The sequence below is a fragment of the Zalophus californianus genome, chromosome 15 (assembly GCF_009762305.2).
Source record: "Zalophus californianus isolate mZalCal1 chromosome 15, mZalCal1.pri.v2, whole genome shotgun sequence".
NCBI classification, from domain to species: domain Eukaryota; kingdom Metazoa; phylum Chordata; class Mammalia; order Carnivora; family Otariidae; genus Zalophus; species Zalophus californianus.
Window position 1 is genome coordinate 61948524 of NC_045609.1, and position 22717 is coordinate 61971240.

At 43.1% G+C, this 22717-nt stretch overlaps 1 protein-coding gene across 4 annotated transcripts in view; it reads left to right on the forward strand.

The window, feature by feature from the left end:
* The window catches only part of CNNM2 (cyclin and CBS domain divalent metal cation transport mediator 2), a 147960-nt gene that overhangs the window by 89478 nt on the left and 35765 nt on the right, over positions 1-22717 (forward strand). The window lies entirely within an intron of this gene.

Here is a 22717-nt window from a genome sequence, read left to right on the forward strand (position 1 = left end):
TATGGAGAGATTTTTAAATTTTAATTCCAATATAGTTAACATACAGTATAGTTTCAGGTATATAATACAGTGATTCAGTACTTCCATACATCACCTGGTGCTCATCACGGCAAGTGTACTCCTTCATCCCCATCACCTATTTCACCCATTCCCCCAACCACCTCCCCTCTGGTAACCATCAGTTTGTTCTCTAGAGTTGAGTCTGTTTTTTGGTTTGTCTCTTTCTCTCTTATTTTTCCTTTGCTTGTTTTCTTAAATTCCACATATGAGTGAAATCATATGGTATTTGTCTTTCTCTGGTTGACTTATTTTGCTTAGCATTGTACTTTCTAGCTTCATGTTGTTGCAAATGGCAAGATGTCATCCTTTTTGATGGCTGTATAATATTCCTGTGTGTGTGTGTGTGTGTGTGTGTGTGTGTGTGTACACACACCTCACATCTTTATCCATTCATCTATCAGTGGACACTTGGGCTGCTTCCATAATTTGATTATTGTAGAAAATGCTGTTATAAACATAGAGGTATGTGTATCCTTTGAATTAGTGTTTTTATATATTTTGGGTAAGTGAGAGATTTTTAAGACTTACGTGCAAAGGTATTTTTGTGGAAAAATGTAATACACTTTGGTAGAAAACAATGTCTAAAAGGTAAGATTATGGGTGATTTTTAATTCCTTCATTAGACTGTTTTCCAAATAACTTTCTCATGCTTTCTCTACAGTGAGTATATATTACTTATATTTTGTTTAGAAGTCATTCTGAGTACATCAGTGAGCTCAACCCATTTATATCAGTCCTAAAATATTTCTATATTTTGACTGTTTAATCCATTTTGTTTCAAGTTTTCTGTTGACTTTTACTTTCTCTGTTTCCTGTCATCTATTGGATAAATCTATTATTTCCCTAGTTCGAAAGTTACACATTCTATTTTTCTTTATGTTTTATTTATTTATTATGAGAGAGCGAGCACATGCATTGTGGGGAAGAACAAAGGGAGAGGGAGAGAGAGAATCCCAAACAGATTCCCTTCCAAACACAGAGCCTGACTTGGGGCTTATCCCACAACCCCGAGATCATGACATACCCAAAATTGAGTCAGACGCTTAACTGACTGAGCCACCCAGCCATCCCTATTTTTGTTCTTTTGGTAGTTGTGTAGTTGTCCTTAACTCCTAATTGATAATATACATACTTGTGTTTTTCCTATTGAAAATCTTCCTATTTTAAACCTTTAAATGTATGTATTGTCCCTGACATACTTCAAAAAAGACAAGTATCTTAGATGTTCTCCCCTTCTTCTCTACGACCTCCTCCCCACCATGCTCCCCACCACCCAATAAAAGCATTTTGATTTCTAAATAATTTCAATTCTGGTACTGCTGTGGATTTACTTTTTTGTTTTGTTTTGGACCTTATTTAGACAATAGTAAACTTAATACACTATTTACTTACCCTTACCTGCCATTTTTCTAGTGTACTCCAAAATAGGTATTTCTTCTCTCTAGAATATTTCTAAGAAGATCTCTGTGTGGTAAAACTTCTGAGGCCTTGTATGCTTGAAATGTCTTTATTTTACCCTTGTTTCTAAATGGTAATTTAAGTATAAACTTGAAATTTTGAAATTCACCCCCCCCTTACCTTTGAAAATACCCATCAATTTCTTAGAAGCAGCATTGCCTTTGAGCCTTCTGGAGTCAGTCTGATTCTTGGTTACCCTTTATAAACGATTTACTTTTTCTAAAAAGTCTTGGTTTTTCTTTCTTTTTGTTATTCTTTCATTTCATTGCATTGTAACTAGTTGCAAAACCCATCCCCCAATTTTCTTTTTGTTTTTTGAATCCTTTCAATCCAAAGTCCTACATCTCTTTAACTTGTCAGTTACTGTTTCATTAGATACTCTCTTCTCCCGTCTCCGTCCCCACCTCCGGGCCTCCTATTATACAGCTATAGTGGCCCTTCCAGTACAGTCCTCTCCCTGTTCGTGTTTCTTCACATGCTCCATCTTTTTGTCCCTTCCTCCTGCCTTCTAGGAGAGTTTCTTTTTTTTTTAAGATTTTATTTATTTATTCAGAAGAGACAGAGAGAGACAGGCAGAGGGAGAAGCAGGCTCCCCGCTGAGCAGGGAGCCTGATGCGGGACTCGATCCCAGGCCCCTGGGATCATGACCTGAGCCGAAGGCAGATGCTTAACGACTGAGCCACCCAGGCGCCCTCTAGGAGAGTTTCTTAACCAGATCTTTTGCTGTGTAGCCCAGCTGTTGGGTTCTTTACCTCAGCTCTTAGAATTCACATACCGTGAACTTGTACTCGGTTCTTACTTTAATGCCACTTGTTCTTGTTACATGTTTCCAGGTATGGTCCCTGTTTGAAGCTCTTTGCTAATCTGTTCTGTTCTGTATTGATCTATTAACTTGATTTTTGGTTGATATAGATGGTTTGATTTTGTTGTTTTTATAGCAGTTATGCTCCTGGGATAAGTTAATCCTTTTGTCTGTGAGTTCCTTTTCTTCTGGAGCGTTTGCTGTCTGCTCTGTTGATGGATCCCTGGACTCCCGAGCTTGGGCCTCTGAGAGCTTTCTCTGCTGCTAGCCATCCCCTTACTTTGGCTCTGAGGGTGGGTAGGGAGTGGAAGGTACACACGGCGCTTTGCAGTTGTCTGTACCTATATTTAACTGCTCCCCAGCCCAGCCCACTTGAGCATACCACTCTACCAGTGCCGCTAGAGTGCTGTGAACAGTGGGGGCTATCTGGAGAAAGCAACACCTCTAAAGAAACTGCTCCCCTACCCAGGCTTCTCCACGGCACCTGCTCTGGGCTAGCAAGGGCCTCTCCTCCCAGCTGAGATCTGGCTGCCTTCTGTTGCCTAATGTTTTTCTCACAGCTTTTATGTTTCATTAACCTGTCTGGAATCCCCAAAATTGTGTTGGAAGCCCATCCTAGTTTGCCATCTTGTCGAAACTGTGTATAACACTTAAAAAAAAATCATTAAAGGGAGGTTAAAAAGATAGGGATGGAAGTATATACACCTTCCAGGTCTCTCTTTTAATGATGACCTCTTCTACAGCAAGAAGCAGTTTGGGTTTTTAGATAGGACGGTACATTTCACTTTTAGTGTTCTCATTTGAGAATACTAAAGAATACTTATTTTGAGCTTTGGATTTGATTTAAGCCAGTCAAGAAATACTTGGGTGGTAGGTATGTTGGATTAGAAGTGAGGCAAAGGATTCTTGGAGGCTGACAGGAGTGATGTAAATAGATGGGAGGTGGTGGTTAGAGAAGAGATGTTTGGAATTAAGATAATGGCAGGGTTGCAGTAATAGTGACTGAGTGTTCAAGGGAGTGGCCATGGAAGAAAGTGACTAAGCAGGATGGACAATAAGAACATCGGAGGAGAGAGAGAGAGAGACTTCCATTTGTGCCTGTGATTGAGTAATGGGGATCATATTTAAGACCCTTCCTTTTTTAAAAATATTTTTAAAATTTATTTGAGATAGGATGAGCAGGGACCAGAGGGAGAGGAAGAAGCAGACTCCCTGCCAAGCAAGGAGCTCCATGCGGGGCTCAATCCCAGGACCCCCGGATCATGACGTGAGCCAAAGGCAGACACTTAACCGACTGAGCCACCCAGGTGCCCCTACCCTCCTTCCTTAAACGAGTAGAAAACTATACAAGGTGTATTGAAATAACCGTTTTCAGACAATGGGTAGTGTATAATACAGGAAAATGATCCTTGAGAGAAGGTGAGACCTGTGATTGCCCTAGCTTACTACCTGGAGGTCATAGTACAAGGAGAGGCGATCTAAACAGGGCCTGGCAGGGGCGCCTGGGTGGCTCAGTTGGTTAAGCGACTGCCTTCGGCTCGGGTCATGATCCTGGAGTCCCGGGATCGAGTCCCACATCGGGCTCCCTGCTCAGCAGGGAGTCTGCTTCTCCCTCTGACCTTCTTCCCTCTCATGCTCTCTATCTCTCGTTCTCTCTCTCTCTCAAATAAATAAATAAAATCTTTAAAAAAAAAAAATAAACAGGGCCTGGCAGTCTCCCTGAGTTGGGGACAAAGTTGAGAATGCAGGGAGGTCAAAGAGACAGGAATTCACAGAATATTGGAAAATCAAGAGATCTCCAGAGATTGGCTGGGGGTTCTCCCTAGTCTTTAGTAGAGTACTGTTGAAGGTACCTGTGTGAGGAAGCCACTGAAGGCTGATGAAAAATAAGGGATGATCTTGGAGTCCTGGGCTGCTTGTGGTGACTGGCATAAAGGACATGATGGAATTAGTCCTCTGGTTTCCAGGGAGACAGTGGTGGAGAAGCTGTGAGTATTGTGTTGGGGGGCAGAGAACGTGAGCGTCTTGCCAAAGCTCTAAGAGTTCTGGAGTTCCCACTTGACCTTGATGGTGGAGGAGCTCTGCAGAGGGATTGTCCTACTCCCAAGAGTTAAAATTTCCCCTTGACTCCTGCTGATGGACACATGGAGTCCTTTGGGGAGTTGGACTTACCCGGTAAGAATCCTGTGGATGTCACCCTTTTCCTAGGGACTTTTTTCCGCAGAAAAATACACCTCTAATTTATGGTTTCAAAACAGAATTCATTTAACAGAATGTGTTCTCCAGCAAATTGACTAGAAAATTTGGTTCCTTTAAGAATTGCTTCCGCTATCTATGTATGTGTGTGTGTATTTTTATATATGTATATATTAGATACATATTTTAGTACTAATTTCAGCCTAAAGATAGTTGACTAAGGTCAATTTTTCGTAAAGGAGACTTTCCGAGGCCCAGTTAGAACTCCGTTCATCTCTGTGTTCCTTGACCCAAATGTATTTCTATGTATAGAGGGTGCGCGGTAAAGATTTGTTGAGTAAGTGTATTTCAGGTGAAATGTGGCATCTGAGTGATGGAAGGCTTCGTGTGAGTTTTGTTGTGGGTTCTGAGGCTGCCAAGCTTGTGACTTATATACGGACTTGTGAGACTGCTCCTCTGCCCTGGCAGCCGGGCTTGCTGAGTTGGAATCTTCTTAGTAGGTTTGTGGAAGTCAACTGGAAATTCTTCTGTTAGGAGTGATAGGGAAGAATGCCTGACGGCATATGTGTCAAGGTCGTAGCCGAAGGTAAGAGAGGAGCAGAGCACTTTAAAGAGACTCGTGTCCTAAAGTTGAGACCTTTTCATTTATCTTTGGAACATTTGATACATTCACATTCTTCAAAACTTAGAAGGCTCAAAGCTGTAAAGTAGCCCCCTCCCACCCCTGTCAGCAAGTTGCCTGTCGAGCCGTTCAGTTCCCCCTTCCTGGAGGTGACCATGGTATGACCTCATAAAAGATGAGATGACCTTTCAGATGATGGATCAGGTTAGGAAATTAAAACAGGAGGTGTTTAGTGAGTTAGTCGTTATTGTATGCCAAGCTTTGTGCTGAATATTTTATATGTAATTTAATCTTCATAACAATCCTTTGAGGAATTGTTTTTGTCTATCATGATTTGTCTTCTGCGCTCAAACATCTTTCTGCTCCACCCTTGTCAGCCGATTTTAACTTTGCTTCTTTGTTTTCTGCAGACCATCTCCTCCTCCTCCCCTGTGACAGCTGAAATGTCCCTCTGTTAGGATCTGGATCCAGTGGTATGTTGGAACTGGCTCCTGTCTGCTTGAAAGACTGATGGTACTCTCTATTCCCAGCTCTGTGTTCAGTGACATCCTGTTAGTAACTTGGAATCAGTCGTAGTAGGAATATTTACACCGTGGGAACTGGCCAATGCTACAAGTCAGGGCTGTTTTTTCCAGAGAGCTGGTTGTTAAACATTTATCAACACACCATTGGATCCTCTCCCCTCTTAACTTTGTTGTTTAATGAACCAGCTAAAGGTAACTGAAGGATGGAATTTTTAGAAACCTCGTAGACCTACCTTAAAGATGATTTTTTAAGAAGTTGACAGTCATTTGACAAACTGTTTAAAACTTTTGATCATGAAAATGTTCAAAAATGCAAAAAAGTTGGAAAAATAGTATAATGAATATTCATATACCCATCTCCTAGATTTGATAGTTCTTAATGTTTTTTCCTGAACTATTTCACCCTGAAATGTTGAACATACTTCTCCTACATAATCCTAATTCCATCATCATTAAGAAATTTAAAGTTCTCCAAAATCATTTTTCTACCCAGTCCATACTCATATTTTTCTAATTGTCAATTCTAAAAATGTTATTTATAGTGGTTTTGTTTTGGTTTTTTTTTTTAGCTTTTATTTTTAAGTAATCTCTCTACCCAAAGTGGGGCTTTAACTCATGACCCCAAGGTCAAGAGTCCCCTGCTCCACCGACTGAGCAGTCGGGTACCCCTATTTATAGTTTTTGTTTTTTTTTTTTCCTGAGAAGGATTCAATCAAGATTTGTGTATTGGATTTGGTTGTTCTCTTTTCTCTTTTAAGCTAGAATAACCCTCTTCTCCCAACCAGTTTTTTCCTGACATTGACTGTTTTCAATTTTTTCTAAGTTTCAAACATGTACAAAAGGAGAAAAAATAGACAATGAACCATAACATACCCAACACCAATTCAGTGACTGTCAAAATTTTGCCACATTTGCTTCATTTATTGTGTTTTCTTCACTAGAATATATATTTTTTTAATTTTTATAAAAGATTTTATTTATTTGACAGAGAAAGAACACAAGTGGGCAGAGCAGCAGACAGAGGGAGAGGGAGAAGCAGGCTCCCTGCCAAGCAGGGAGCCCGATGCGGGGCTCGATCCCAGGACCCTGGAACCATGACTTGAGCCGAAGGCAGCTGCATAACCGACTGAGCCACCCAAGCGCCCCTTCACTAGAATATCTTAAAAAAACAAATTCAAGACATCCTGTTGTTTCACCCCCTGGTAACTCTAAAAAATGTAACCAAGTTGGTTGTTACAAAACACCAAACAAAATTAATAATGACATTAACTTTTTAAAGAAACCAGGCTAGTTCTTTGGTAGTGTCCTTGATTTGGGGTTTCTATGATCATTTCCTCGCGATAACATTTAATTTCTCTGTCCTGTATTCCCCATATGCTGGAAATTAGATTCAGGTTTTTGATTAAATACTTTTGGCAGGAATACTTTATAGAGGATGAAAGGTACTTCAGAGCGCATCACATCAGGTAGCCCATGAAGTCTGGTTTTCCACTCTTAATGATGTTAAATTTGATCACTTGATTAAGGTGGTGACTGCCAGTTGCCTCCATTGTAAACATCGGTTTTCCTCTTTGGGATTAGCAGTAATCCTTGGAGCAGTGCTTTGGCACCACATGAATGTTCTGTTCTCCATCAACCTTTCCCTTAATGGTTTAAGCAGCCTTTAATGTTCTTTGCCTGAATCCGTTCATTGCAGGAGGCATTGGAAATAGGACTGCTCTTCTTCTGATACAGATCCAAGGCATTTTCTTTCATGTGTGGGTTCACCGATTGGTGTTTCCTGTAATGGTGTATGAACCCCATCTATAATTTGTCTTCTCTTAGTTCTCAGTCTTCTCTACACTTGAATTGTCTTTTTAAGTGGACAAGCAATACAAGCATTTTTGAAGCTGTACTAGTGCAGAATCTTTCCAGATTTTTCCTCACGTGCCCTAATTCTCTTGGCCACTCATAATTCACTCTTAGTTTTTGAGGGTTTTTTTCCTTTATTTTTTAATTTTATGTTAGCTCCAGTATTTTTTTTAAGCAACCTGCTTTCGCTGATTCTTTCCAGAGGATTCATCATAGTTGCCATAGAAACAACAACTCGTTTTATTGTCCTCAGTTTCTGTAATTTTTAAATTACATAGTTGCAGCATCAAGTAAGTACAGATGTCATAAATAGGTTTGGAAGCAAAAAATAACCAGTTCTTAGTAAACATTCTTGTTAATCTATGGGAGTAGAGGATGTAGAGTACTAGATAGTAGCCTACTAGCCAAAAGCATTCAATGTGCCGGGGCCTTCCGTCGGTGTGCTTCACAGGGAGAATGGAATGAGTCTGTTAATCAGCAAGTTGTTACGCAGAGGTCAGCTTACGAGAGCGTCTACCATGTTGTAATTTTACTTGCCTTGTCTTCCCCGCTAGACTTCCAGTTCCTTGACACAAGAAAGGATGACTAGCCTTTACTGTTTTTGTTTTAATCCCTGGTGCCCAGTGCAGTGCCTAGCCTAGAGTGAGTGCTCAGTAAGAACACCTGATGAACAAATCCATGACCAGCACCAGAGGGGACCTCAAGCGACTTCCCATCTGGAACGTAGTAATCTTGGCAATATCTTTGCAAACGTCAGGGTTGGTGTGGTCATTGCATATAATTTAGTCTTTCCTCCGTTTTTCCTCTTCTCATTCCCTCAGTCTTTGAGTCTTTCTCTGCTCTGTGCCGGCTTCCTTGACTTGATTGTGTATCGCAAGCCACCTGTGTTTGTTATCATTCCGGTTTCCTGACAAAGATGCAAAACATGTATGATGGTTTGGCTGCCATGGCGCTTGCTATGCACAAAGCGAGAGGAGATTCTGAGGAAAATACAAAGTAGTTCCTTAGTTCTCTAGAGCTTAACCAATCCCAGGAACTGAAGTCTTCTGTTTCTTCACAGAGGAAATATGACAAAGGCAGTGGCTGTACAAGCTTCCTTCATGGGCCGCCCTCCCCACTGCCTCATCCAGTAAGCGGGAGCGACTACTTCTAGAGGTGAGAGGGGAGGGAGGACGACCTCCATAACCCGTTTGACCCCCCCCAGCTGCAAAATTTTGGTTTTGAGAAACAGGGTGAACGATCTGTAGAGTTGCTACGTTGAAGAACTTTAAGACAAACCTGCAGAGGCTTAAATACTCAGGTGATAGAAGTTATGCTCTTTGGTAGAAGCCTATAACCTATATTTTAAAAGCTACTTGTAGCTGAATAATCCCAATGACCCTGAGAGTCTGTTTCTATAGATATTAAATAGCAGGTACATCTGAGATGATTTTCTAACTTCCAGAACCAGGAGACCGTTTATCAGTAACACACTCCCTGTCATTCATTGATTACTTACTGTATGCCAGGCACTGTGTTAAATTTTACATTTTTATCATTCAACTTTCATAGTGAACTTGGGACTGATCTCTATCTTACAGATGGTTAGTCACACCAGAACCAAAGGATCCAAACCCAGATCTGTCCGATTTTAGTTTAAGACCCTTAAGCACTAATGGGATTTGCTGGGGTCCCATCATCCGTATTTGGACTCTAAAATCTGTGACTTATAGGGAGGATCAGTAACCAAGGATGATCTAGAGATTCTGAATGTTCTGTCAGGAATCATGGTGATGAGGCAATTGTAGTATCTTCTCCCAGAAAGCTTAAGACATGTTTGTTGTCATTTTTACTGAGGGGGCAGATGCCTCAGAAGGATGGTCTATTTTTGAAGATAGAAGCAAATGAATGTCGAGTTCTTTTGAACATTCAGTAAGCTAAATGCATATTTTTTTTACCATCATATTTGAATATGAGTCTTGGTTTCCAGGCTGCATTCATAGTGTATGTTTAAGAAGACCATGAAAATTCTTTGAAGAGATTCTCACTCAATGGGAAGATAGTCTCAAACTCAACAGGGTTTGATTTCTACTTGTTTTTTAAGCTGGCTTTATCTGGGGACAAATTCTATTGTAACTTTTCTAGAACTTCGTGCCAATAGGAGTTAAAATAATAAAATCAGTCAATTAAATTAAATAGGAAATGAATCTTTTATGTACAAGGCCTTAGATCATTTAACAAGTGGTCACTCTTCTGGGAAATGGTTGCTAAAATTATAATCAACCAGCAGTCAATGGCCTCATTTACTCCATTGTGTCCTAGGAAGAAAAATAATCTTATGACAAGAGCTTGCAAAGACAATACCATTTTTCCTAATTCTCTTCATCTCCCCTCCTATTTTCTTATGATTAATTTGAACTTTTTTTTTTTTTTTGCTTTTATTGGAAGTATTGGGGCGCCTGGGTGGCTCAGTCATTAAGTATCTGCCTTTGGCTCAGGTCATGATCCCAGGGTCCTGGGATCGAGCCCTGCATCGGGCTCCCTGCTGGGTGGGAAGCCTGCTTCTCCCTCTCCCACTCCACCTGCTTGTGTTCCCTCTCTCACTGTGTCTCTGTCTAATAAATGGACAAAATCTTAAAAAAAAAAAAAAGTATTATATACCAGACATGGTGCTAGCTAGCTTCTGATGCTTTTGGTATGAAAGAGAACTCTTGCTTTCAAGAATCTCACGGTAGGGGCACCTGGGTGGCTCAGATGGTTGTGTCTGCCTTCGGCTCAGGTCATGATCCCAGGGTCTTGCATCAGGCTCCCTGCTTGGCAGGGAGCCTGCTTCTCCCTCTCCCTCTACTGTTCTACCTGCTTGTGCTCTCTCGCTCTCTCTGTCAAATAAAAAAATAAAATCTTAAGGAAAAAAAAAACTCACAGTATAGTAGGGGAGAGAGAATTAGAATACAGGCATAATAAATGAGCTGGTGGAGCTAGTGAAGGCTCTGTGGAAACAGGACAACTGAACCCAGCTGGCATAGGCAAGGTTAGGAAGACTTCCAGTATGCGAGGCTACTTGAATTCTGTCTTGGAGGAAGAGTAATAGGAAAGGAGCCACGGGGAGAAGGAGGTGTTCTTGGCAGAGGAAACCGTGAAACCACACATCTGGTTTGGAGAAAGGCAAACACTGTGCTCTGAAGTGGAATGAGAAAAGGTGTAGGAGATGAGGCTAGAGAAGGAGCTGGGAGTCATGTCATCAAGGGCGCTGTAAGCCATTCTGAAGCATTTAAACTGTCTACAGTGTAATGGGCAGCCTTTGAAGGTTGTTGCAGTTCTGAAGACCCGTAGTGAGGACCTGTGACTCAGGTGAGCTGGTAATGGGGTTGGAGATTATTGGAGGGATTCAATAGATATTTAGAAGCAGTCTTTTTTTTTTTTTTTTTTAAGATTTTATTTTATTTGTCAGAAAGAGCACAGGCAGGGGGAGCTGCAGGCAGAGGGAGAGGGAGAAGCAGGCTCCCCGCCGAGCAGGGAGCCCGATGCCGACCTCGATCCCAGGACCCCGGGATCACAACCTGAGCCGAAGGCAGATGCTTAACCGACTGAGCCCCCCAGGCGCCCCTCAAAGCAGTCTTAAATTTAGAAGTCATCACAGTGTTTGGCAAGCAGTCTATCATAGCAGGGTGGAACTAGAGGAAAAAGAGAAATCTGAGACAACTCCCCCAGTTTTACATTTGATCGAAATGGTGGGGCCAGCAGTCAGCGAGAGGAATGGACGTGGAGGGAGAGGTTGGTGAAGAAGGTGGTAGATTTTCGGATGTGTTGAACTTGAGATGTCCGGAGGAAAGTGAAGAGTATCAAGTAAGCAATGGGGCAATTTGGATACCTCTATCTGCAGTTGAGGAGAGATTAGACTAGGGGTGGTGGTAGTACATAGATTTGAGAGTTTTCATTCTGTGGGTTAGGTCTACTTCTGTTATTTTTACCTGATGAGGACATGGTGGAAAGCGGCTTGACCATAAAGCTAATTAAGCTTAGGGTTAAGTGCTTCTTACGTACATGGGTCCTAGGAAGGGCTCTAGCAAATGTGTGTACACAGTCATGTATTTTTGTAAAACTTGCACAGTCCAGATAGGTTAACTACAATTGGTCAGAATTATTCTCTTGCCTCTTTGGGTTACCCTCTCCCACTCTCCCATCTGGTGACGTTGGATTTTTTTTTTTGGAGTCCAGCTGTGGGGAGGTTGAGCTAGGGAGCCAGTTAGCTTGGGTTTGCAGTCACTCCAGTGTGTAAGTTACTGCTAGCCAGCCCAGCATGGGAACGACATGGAGAAATACTCCCGCCCATTGTGACACACACGTGTGGGACCAGCGTTCACTGTGTCAAGATACAAATGTGTCCGTCCTAACACACCTGGCACTGGAATCATGGAAATAGAAAAGAGTAAAATGTATGCAGGTGGAGGCTGGTTGGTAGGAAAGACTTCCCACTACATCTGATGTCTTAGCCTGAACTCTGGCCCGATACAAAGGCTTGTGTATGGAGAAGTTTATTTGGCATGGGATCCCAGGGGGCAGGAGTTCAGGACAGAGGAGGTGAAATGGGAAGGAGGGAAAGAAGTGCAAGGACGTGACAGTGCATTGGCTGTGGCTACAGGCAACAGGTGCTCCCTCCTACCTGGGACATTTTGAGAAGCCTTATGAAATGCTCCTAGAACTGTGCTTGAGTGCCAAAGGAGGAATTATCCTCCCATGGGCATTGGTTCCTCCCCATTGTGGATTGCATGCGCACAGCTGCACGTTGGCTGCGGGAGAAGTCCACGGCAGAACTGAGCCGCACGTTGGGCTGTTCCATGAGTCGATGACAACATGGTGGCTGAAAGCCGGCCCGGGTCTGTGTGGAGCTGGCTGCTCAGGCAGCAGAAGGAGTAAGCTGTGGGGCCCACAGGATTGTGAAGTGATGCTTAAGAGCTATCTAATGTTGACAGAAGATTCTGTTCTCCTTCATTCCTTGTCCAACATTCTCTCTTGTTAGGATTATGTACAGTCATGTACCATATGCGGTTATAAATCTTTTGTTCCTTTTTTGATGGGAATTACACAAAATAGAATTACTGTACTACACTACTAGTCAGAATTACTATTTGTAGGACACAGACTTGTAATGTTACTACGAATTTCAGTCAGCACGCTACTGTTACCTATTTCTCACCAGAATTTTTCTATAGACATGCAGTTTATGCAAATGGGATCATACTGTGGCTAATATTCCAGGTTTTTTTCCCTTAATGTATCTTTGGATAACTTTTCATAATTACGTAGATCTACTTTGATTTTTTTAATAGCTGCATAGTAATTTCATTGTGTGGATGGACTAGAATTTATTTAACCAAACTTCTGTTAGTAACTATTTAGGTGTAGTGAGTCTTTCCTCATAGAAAAATCTCTTTTATCTCCAACACAATTTTCAGAGATCTGGGGGAGAGATAGATAATGGGGATGGTGAAAAGGAGAAATTGTGAAGGAATTTATAATAGAAAATGTTTGGTTGGTTGGTTGGTTTTTTTTTTTAAGATTATTTAGAGAGAGCGCGCTCCTGAGCATGGGGGTGGGGGAAGGGCAGAGGGAGAGAGAATCTTACGCAGACTCCATGCTGAGTGGGGAGCTGGGCAATGAGCTCAGTCTCACAACCCTGAGATCACGACCTGAGCTGAAACCAAGAATCAGACGCTTAACCGACTGAGCCACCTAGGCACCCCAGAAAATGCTGGATTTTTAAAGTCATCTGATCACACCTTTTTTCTCTATAATAACAATGATGTGCTTGAGGTTTCCAGGGGCAGGAAACAGAAGAGGAAAATGCTAAGACTTCTTTTATGTCAGGACAATAAGGAAAACTTCACAATATTTTTGCCTGCTTCATTTTTTTTCAAGTTGATTATTTGCACAAAATTTCCATGCAGGATTAATATATTGGATAAGAAATTGAACTACATGATCTAGTTTTCCCTCAACTTGGGGACTCAGTGACTTTTGATAATCTTGTAGCCTTTTCCCTCCTCCTATCACCTGGTTATTGACTAGATAATATGTAATTATTAACTTATATTAACTGTACAGTGTAATAACAATCCCACCTCTTCATCCCAACTTGAGATCCTCAGGAAGGACTTCATGAAAATGAGACTTGAGGGAGAAAGAGGATAGGTCTCTCTTTAACAAAATCAGCCCTTAGTTTCAAAGCCCTTTAAGCAGGCTTAAAAAACAAAACAAAACAAAAACAAAAACACGTGCCTGCTCAGCCCTTCCCTTTAAATGCCTGCTCCTAAAGCAAATGTCTGGTGTGGCTTGATCTGCAGTGTTTTTTGGCACTCTATCTAGACTTAGATAATTTTTGTTCACTATGAACATCGCAAGAGGATCATGTTTTTATGTATGACTTGGTGTCCTCACCAGTCTTGTCTACTTGTGTTGTTAAATCATCCAGGAAATTTAGTTGAGTGGCAATCAAGAGGGTTGGACTACAAAACAGAGTTCTAAATGATGATTGGTCCAAAAAAATAAGACACAAGGACGGAACAGAAGAGAAAATCATAAAATTAAAACACTGATATTTGGCCTTAGTTGCAGAAGTATATTTCTCTTTTTGCAGTCCCCTGTTGGGTTTGATGGACTGCTATGAATCTGTGGGTGGGACTGTTACCTTACTGATATAGTCAGTCTTCATCATCCAAAGGCTATGAGTCAGAAATAGACTCATTAGTTCTAGAATAAATGCCAGAGTTCTATAGAAGAACTACCTATCTCTTGGGAAAGATGAGAAGGTTCTCATCATCTCTGCCTGAAAGCCATCTTTTGTCTTAGCCATGTTTTCCATTGCTGATCATTTACTAGGAAAACATTCCAGTGAGTGTACAGTGAGTGTTACCACCAAAAAAGATGAAGTGGAGATGCCCGGCATGCCTCACTATTTATAAGAAAAATATTTCCCCAAAAGATGGGAAAATCCCAAGTCTTTAAATACTCTGGGAGAGAGGAATAATGGAAAAAACTCTTCAGTTTCTATTCTGTTGATTCACGAGAGTTTCTCACAAATCATTTGGAAGGGCCATTAAGTCACAGAATGGCTGGAATCTTATATTAATTGCCTTACTTTGGGTTTCTGGCTAAAGCAACTGGCAGCAAAACTGAAGGCCAGCAAAAGAGAACCCAAGTGGGTGGTGGTATGGGAATGAAAGCCCATTTATTGTTTTCAGCCTGGAATCCTAACTTAGGTGGGAGGACCAGATGGCTGTCCTTAATAGGAGGATGGATTGAAAGAAATGATTTGGCTTCTTTTAGATACAACTACAGTTTAGTCTAGGTTAATTGTTGTTGTTGTTCCAAAAGGTTACTTGACTTGCTATTTCTACCGGAAAGTTCATTGAGCATCTCTCTCTGGCTCAGCATCCACATTAGTTTGTCTTTGTAGACAATCATCCATTGTCTCGGGTTTGAGAAATGAAAACTTGGTCTAATCCTAATTTTGTTTTGGTATCTGCTTTCTAAATCCCTTTGTGGTGTGGCTCCTGAACCTATCCAACAAGCAGAACCAGTACAAGACAGACACACACTCATAATATTCATTAAGGGACTTGTTACAAGAAACAGGCATAGGTCATTGTGGTGGCTAAGACAGTCCAGAGTCCGTAGGGAAGATCCCACCCTGGCATGGTTTGCAGCTGTTTCTGACAGGTGGAACTTCCTCTAGCCTTCAGAAAGTCTTCACCCTGCCTTTAAGGCCTTCCAGCGAATCAAGTCAGGCCTACCCAGGTAATCACCCTCAGAGTTGACCTATTAGGGACTTAACTGTGTCTGTGAAATCCCTTCACAGCAGCACCTAGGTTTTTAGTGTTGAATTGAATTACTGGGGACTGGTTACCTATCCAAGTTGACACATCAAGATTCCATCCCATCGAGAGAAACCAAAGAGGAGCTACGTGGAAAATGATACTGCATCGAGATGCCTCTGCAGACGTTTATGAAATCTGGGCTTATTTCTGTACTAATCTTGAAAAACAGTCCTATCTGAGCCCTCACAGTTCCATGACCGCCTACTGTGTGCCTCAGCCTGAGAAGCCTCAGGAGCTAATCTTGTCAGGATTAGACCCTCCCCACCCCTGCTTTTAAGTTTTCAAAAGTTGCATGTAAACAAGTTTTTGTTGACTGAAAAATGTTTTCCTATTGATGACCATTTTGTGAGCTTTTTTTTTTTTTTGTGAGAGCAAGAGCACAAGAGGTGGGAGGGTCAGAGGGGGATGCAGACTCCCCATTGAGCAGAGAGCCCGATGCAGGACTCGGTCCCAGGACTCCAGGATCGAAGGCAGTTGCCTAACCAACTGAGCCACCCGGGTGCCCCGTTTTGTGAGCTTTTTAACATTTGCTTGAACTTAAAAGCTAACGCTTAAGTGTCACCTCCAGTAGAAAACTAAGTACTTATTTCACCAGAGAAACTATTAAAATGATCTCTTTGGGGGAGGGGGAGGAGAAGTCTGCAAGGCCGTGAAAGGGCAACATGAGAGATCTTTGTGCGGAGGGACATGTTCTGTGTCATGACTGAGGCAGCGTCCATATCCTGGTGGTGATACTGTGCTATAGTTTTGCAAGATGTTACCATTGAGGAAACTGGGTAAAAATACATGGGATCTTGCTGTTCTTTCTTACAACTGCACATGAATATACAGTTAATCTCAAAATGAAATCCTACTATAACAATGATCCATTTTATAAAGCAAATAATCATTTTATAATCACTTTCTATTCGTTTAAAAAAAATAGTTTCCTTAAGGAGGTAGACACCTAAATTCTCTGCCAGGAATAAAGCCTATTCCAACATAGATTTGATGAGTGGAAGAGTGTGTGCCTGATGGGGAAATTGGAGGTGACAGTTGAGTGTGTAGTGTTAAATATAAAAAAGTTTTGTCAAGAATCAAGATTACATTCTCAGATGAAATATTAACGGGCATATCGTAAACAGATGGCGTCTCTCCAATGACGATGACTAAGAGAAGAGGTGGTTATAACTTAAAAACTAATGCCAGACAAAATCTGAGTCCAGAAGATACCTCTAAAAATGCAAGTGGTAGTTTCAGGATAGGTGAAATATATCTATATATGTTTTATCCCAGAGAGTTGTATAGATGGAAAATAAAAAATATGTTCAAGGATTTAGATAAACTTGTGGATTTACTCCATAAATATTTGTGTGCCTATAATTGGCCAGGCAGGTATGTGGCTTTAATATATTTCATGAATTTTCCTAACATGTAAATGTGGTTGTCCTTCGAGGCAACCATACCTTTCCCAAATCTCCACTGATACATTGGTCAAGATCTGAGAACCACATGGATTGGATTTTCTCAGGCTATGCTCTTTCTGATCTTACTGCATGAGAGATTGGTATGGAGAAGGGAAATCCAACCTGAGTCAGTAATAATACTGTAGGGATATCTTACAGACACAATCCCTTTAAAAATGTCTTAAAAGATATTTTCAACTTAATTTCTCTTTTTCAGGTATTGATATTTTAGGGATATAGAATAAGAAACTATAGGTATGACTGGGGAGGTGGAACCAAGCTCTGTTTAGATGTTAAGAAGCAGATACAGATAACACACAGGGAGGTCAACTGGAGGTGCATCATCGGAGCTGGGCCCTGGTAAATCTGGCCTGTGTGCTGTGACTACTGGGGGCTCTCTGCACAGTGCCCAGGACCCCACAGTCAGCTTCTGGGAAGGCATTTACTTTGCTTCTGCCAAAAAAAAAAAAAAAAAAAAAAAGTCCGTTAGGGGCTGAGGACCTCAGTGAGTGACAGCTTCCTCACTCTGAGTTTGAATGGCCAACGAATAGTAGGCCCGTTCCCGGAAAGCTCTATGATCTGAGATAGTAGATAACTTCAGAGTTCTCTCCAGGAAGTAGTCCTATTAGGAAATGTTATCTGTGTCAGACAAAACCCTACCCTCAGCCCCCCCAACTCAGATATTTTAGGGAACCATGATTCCATGTTCAACCCCAGTAAACCACCCCCACCTCCCCGGCAGACATGACCTAACTGGGAGTGAGGTTGTTGGTGGCTGAGATGACCCCACGTGTCTGGAGTGGAGGAACTGTCCCGCCAGAGAGATTTCGGGCCGCTGCTTACTGGTCGGCCACAGGAATTTTTGGAAGTAGTAAACCTTTTGGTAAAAGGGGGCTTTTGTCTCCCAGAATAGCAACAGTTATCATCACTTAAAACCAGTGATTTCTATATACAGCAAGCGCTTCTATATATACACTCCTGCATTGTTTATATAGGACTATTTTAAGATCTGTGTCACATTTTTCTCGTGTATTTTATGATGGGAAAATTCAATTGGAAAAAATGCATTTCGCTCTGGTGGGGATGGTAAGGTAAAATAAGTACTTACACACACACATGAATTTGTTGTTTTCAGTTTAGCTTTAAGTGGTACAGAAATAGCTGGGTAATAAAGCTCCTTAAATGAAATTATGTTTCTTCTCCTTAAGTTTAACCATTGTTCTCGTGTTACAGGATATCTGTTAACCACATTAGTCAGTAGAAGACCTACAAGGCGTGTGTAAGAATTCACCTGTTTTACTTATAAAAATTATGAGAAAGTGGCTTTATGTTTGTGTAATGTGGCTTATAATTCAGGGTACTTTTTTTTTGTAGCTGTTGAATTGAGAGGGAAATGGGTAGGGGAAAGGGCCTATCTACGGTTAAGAGTAATGTGGGTGCAGAGACTGGGGAGTGGTGGGGGCTGTGGCGGGGCAGCCGCAGCGGGGCGTGTTGTGGCAGTGAGTGCAGGAGTCGGGGTACTGTGAAGGCCAAGGCCTCTGAGAGGTGTTCCTTCCTACCTGGTGGGTGAGGAGGGGTGGGCATCAGCCAGGTGCCATGGGGGAGGGGTGTGAAGCGAGGAGCTCAGTCTAGCAGAGAAGATGACACCCTTTACTACGGGGCAGCAAGTGATCGTGCCTGAGGAGAAACGCAGAGGATACTGCAGGAGTTGAGAAATGGAAAAGACCGTTTCTACCTTTGGGGACCAGGAAGGGCTTCCTGGAAAAGGTGCCATTTGGAGAGGAGTTCCAAGCAGGGGCAGCGATGACAAGGACTGCCAGGACCGGGCTTGCGAGGAGAGCTGGAGTAAAGCCGTCATGGTTACAACCGGAGGAAATCGGGTCAGCTGCCGGCTGATGAGCGTGTAGGAGGAGTATGGAGGTAGAGCTGGAAGGAGGGGGCTGGTGGGCCAGGTTCTGATGGCCTCCGAGCCCCGCCATTCCAGGTTTTCTCCTTCGCTCAGCAGGTGATGGGAAATGAGCACCGCGGACCTGGTGTTGCGACTGAGTGAGTCTTAGGTTTGCAGGAGCAGGGAAGAGGCAGGTGTTAGGGGATGTGCTAGACTTGGCGGGGGCTGGGAGGAGGGAAATACACAGATGCATAAAGCCCAGGCCCCTGTCTTCAAGAAGATGAAGGTCTCATGGGGGGACAGTTAACCTCGGGGAAGATGGAGGAACGAGTGCAGGTAACAGGCTGTTGGGTGAAGAGCACAGGTACCAATGATGGCGTTCCATTTCTGGGACTTACAGGCTTTTGTCGAGTCCCGTCCCCACCCAGGTGTCTCTTCTAGCTAAATGTCTCTGGTCTCTCCATTTGTGCCTCACGTGGCATGGTTTATACATCTTCCAGGACCTTGGTAGTTCTGTCCTCAGTTTGCCTCTGGTAAAATACAAAACCCAGACCCGAACACAATAATGCAGATGTGGCTAAAGACAGGAGGAGCATCACTTCCCTTGTTCTGAGGTTATATTCCCACTTAATCGTCGTGAGCTTGCATGTTGCTGGATCACTGGGATCTCTATTCTGGGGGGATCCGCTGTCAACAAAGAGAAGGGGTTGGGGAATGGAGGTCCTCCCAGGGAGGCCCCAGGTGGGCCTGTATCTGCCTTGGAACCGGAAGTGTGTTTACCCTACTTAGGCACTTCTGTCCCCCTCGGTTCCCTATTCCCTGCTCCGGGCTCCGCTCCAACCTCCTGCCTCATTCACCCCGTTTGGTCTGTTGTTCTGCCGTGACCCCGCTAGTCCTCCTGGGTGGTGGCTCTGCAGGTCTGTAGATCTGTGACGATTTACTGATCTGTGCATCTTAGGTACTCTGTGTATTCGTGCTTCATGAAAAAGGTGAGTGAAAGGGAGAGAGGAAGCAAAGGCAGTTTCAGAGTTTTAAGCCTGGGTGACTGGAAATTGAATGGTATCGTTTCTAGAAGCGGGTACTTGGAGAGGGAGGTGTAACTTTGGAGAGGAAAGCCCAGTTCTGTCCCTAGTGACCCAGGCCTTTCTGGTTAAGGCCCCCTGGCAGAAGCAGTTTGTGTCTCCCCGTTAGCAAGAAGGGTCGGAGTGGAACTCACGCTGGACATTGGGCATGGGCGGCAATCCTTGGGTGCTGCTTTTTTGAGCATCTTTTGTCGCTGTAATCGGCTTTCATGACCTTTTTGGCTGCATTTGGTGCTTTTGAGTCCTCTCTGCTTCTTGAAATTGTTTTCTTAAATTTGGCTTCCAAAACCCCATTCTCTGCCCCCCCGCGTACCCGCTGACATCTCTCATCTAGCCTGTCTACAACGGGACTTTCACCCTTTCCAGACATGGGCCTGCCGCAGCCCTCTTCAGGAATGGCAACTCTCTTCCCGTGGCTCGGGCTGGAAAACCGTAGAGCTGGCCTTGACTCTTCGCTCCTCTGCCCTGCATTCAGTCCATCAGCCAAACCTGCCGGCTCTATCTGACATACTCAGAATCTAAGTACTTGTCACCTCCACTGTTAGCACCTGCTCCAAGCCACCCTCCCCTCTCACTTAGATTCCTGAAATAACTTCTCTGGCTCTCCCTTCTCCCAGCCTCAGCCCTTCCCCACTGCCATCCTCCTCCTACCAGCTGCCAAGCCTCTTCTCACCTCTGCAGCCAGGAAGATCCTTCTAAAACAGTCCAGGTCATGTCACTCTTTGGCTCAGAACCTTCCAGTGACCTCCTGGTCTTCGAGCAAAAGCTACCGCCTTTTTAATGGTTATAGGACCTGCACCTCCTCTTTGCCTGCTTCTCTCTTGCTCGCTCTGCTCCAGCCACACTGGCCTCCCTGCCTTCTCCGACCTCTCCCTCTTCAGGGCCTCTGTTATTCCTCCCGCCTGTCACACCCGGCCTGGCCCCTGTCTGCCTCATCTGGCTCCTCAACACCCTTCAGCTTTGCTCAGATGTCCCCTTATTAGTGAGGCCCTTCCCTGCCCATCCTGTACTAAATCATTCTGTCCCTCTTTTGTTCTCCACGGCTCATTGTACCCAATCGGACATGGAATTTTTTGTTGTCTCTTCCTCTTAGTGTCTCTCTCCCCCACTAGACACTTACACAGCACTGTGTTTTATGGATTACAGATTATGGTCATAGACTTACCTCACTTGATCCGTTTGTTCATTTTTCGTAAAACAAGGCTCATTCTGGTTATACTTAAAGTGTATTGATTGACTTCTTGGCTGCTAATCCAAAAACTGATGTCCTTGGGGAGAACTTCAGTATGGCCATTCAAACCTCCTCCATCCCATTTTGTGCTAGTTGCAGAGAACTCACTCTTAGGAACTTTATTGATTCCTGCTGAATGACTTGTTACAACTGTTATGTTTGCTACACTGAGAATCCTTTAAAAATGAAGGCCTATCCCATGCTTGCTGGGCCCCACCTTTGGTTAGCGAGGGACTTTAGCATTGCATCACTTCAGGGGAACAGTAGGCCACATGCTCTCTGCTGGCCGCGCCCCTGGAGTTGAACAACGTAGCAGTAACGATCATACAGTGTTTGGCTGACTTTCTCCTCATTGAATCTTCCTGCTTGTGTTCTTCCTGCTGTTTGAGTGGCCTCTGTTTGCCTCGTGCTTTAATGGGTCTGTTGGACGACTCGCTGTCACTGTCTATTAGCACAGCGGTGTCAGGTTGTTCCTGATTCCAGTCTACTTCATCGACTCTCTCGGCTTTCTTCCTTCGCTACGTCTAGACAGCTAGTCTGTCTGCTGCTGCATTTCCCCTCACTGACATCCAACTTGCAGGAGAGCAGACGAGTTCCTATTTTCATCAGGTGCCCTTGGTCAGCCTCATCACTGTCCTGCCCGATTATTTCCAACAACATACAACTGATAACCTGTCTTTTAAAATTTGAGCCTAGGATTGTGGCAAGGTTAAAAGATGCGGGGGTGCCAACCTGCCACCATGCTGGGCTGGATTAGCAATCCAGAGGGAATATGCAAATAATCAGCTGGGGGGTGGGAGAAACAGGCAGAAATGTGAGGCCCGTTTTACTGTGTACAGATGGTTACTTAGCCCATCTCATCATGGAGACAGGTGCTTCCAAAGTCATCTGTGCAAGTGCCCTGCCTTGAACACACAGCAGTTAGAGAAAGATGAACAATCTAGGTTACTACTCCCTAATAACTTGCTCACGATTCGGGATTTGAGTTAGGATGTCTCCTAGAACCCTATAGTCAGAATACAGTCCTGCTTAGGTTCTCTTAAGCCTGACTTAGTGACCCATTTTTCCTCCATTTCTAGAACCAGACCAGGAGGAAGAGAGGCTAGGGGTTTAAATTTCAGGACAGTTCGAAGTGCCTGGAATACCACAAAACCTCTTCCAGCTCTCCAGAAAGGGTTCTCTCCAAGTCCTAATCCTGACAGCCATGTGTGCTTTGTTCCATACACAGTTTATCAAGTTTGCTTAATAATCTAGTGATAATAAAAAGTGCTAGTGTTGTTTAATGCCTGTAATTACATATTTTGCTGATTGCTATATTTTTATCTCTTTGGAAGCTAACTATCCACTAGTTCATAATCTTTTCTAGTTTTTGACTTAGTCTCTCGTTAGTTTCCCCAAAGTTACTTTTCTGCTTTTAATCCTGACTTAATTCTTCCCACACTCAGGTTAAAAAGGATGTTATTTATTTGAACTCCGTTTTTTAAAACTTGTCTATTGACACGTTTACCTTTTCCTTTGGATCGCTCCATGGCTGAGCCTGAAGACCATACTCACTGCGGGGAATGGTTAAAGTGGGGGATACAGGCACCGTCCTGCTCTCTCCTCGAAGGGTGATCTGACAGGAGGGGTGTCTTTTTTTTTTTTTTTTTTGTACTTACCTGGAAGAAGGTTCAGAAAACAGGACTTGTCACTAGGAATTGCA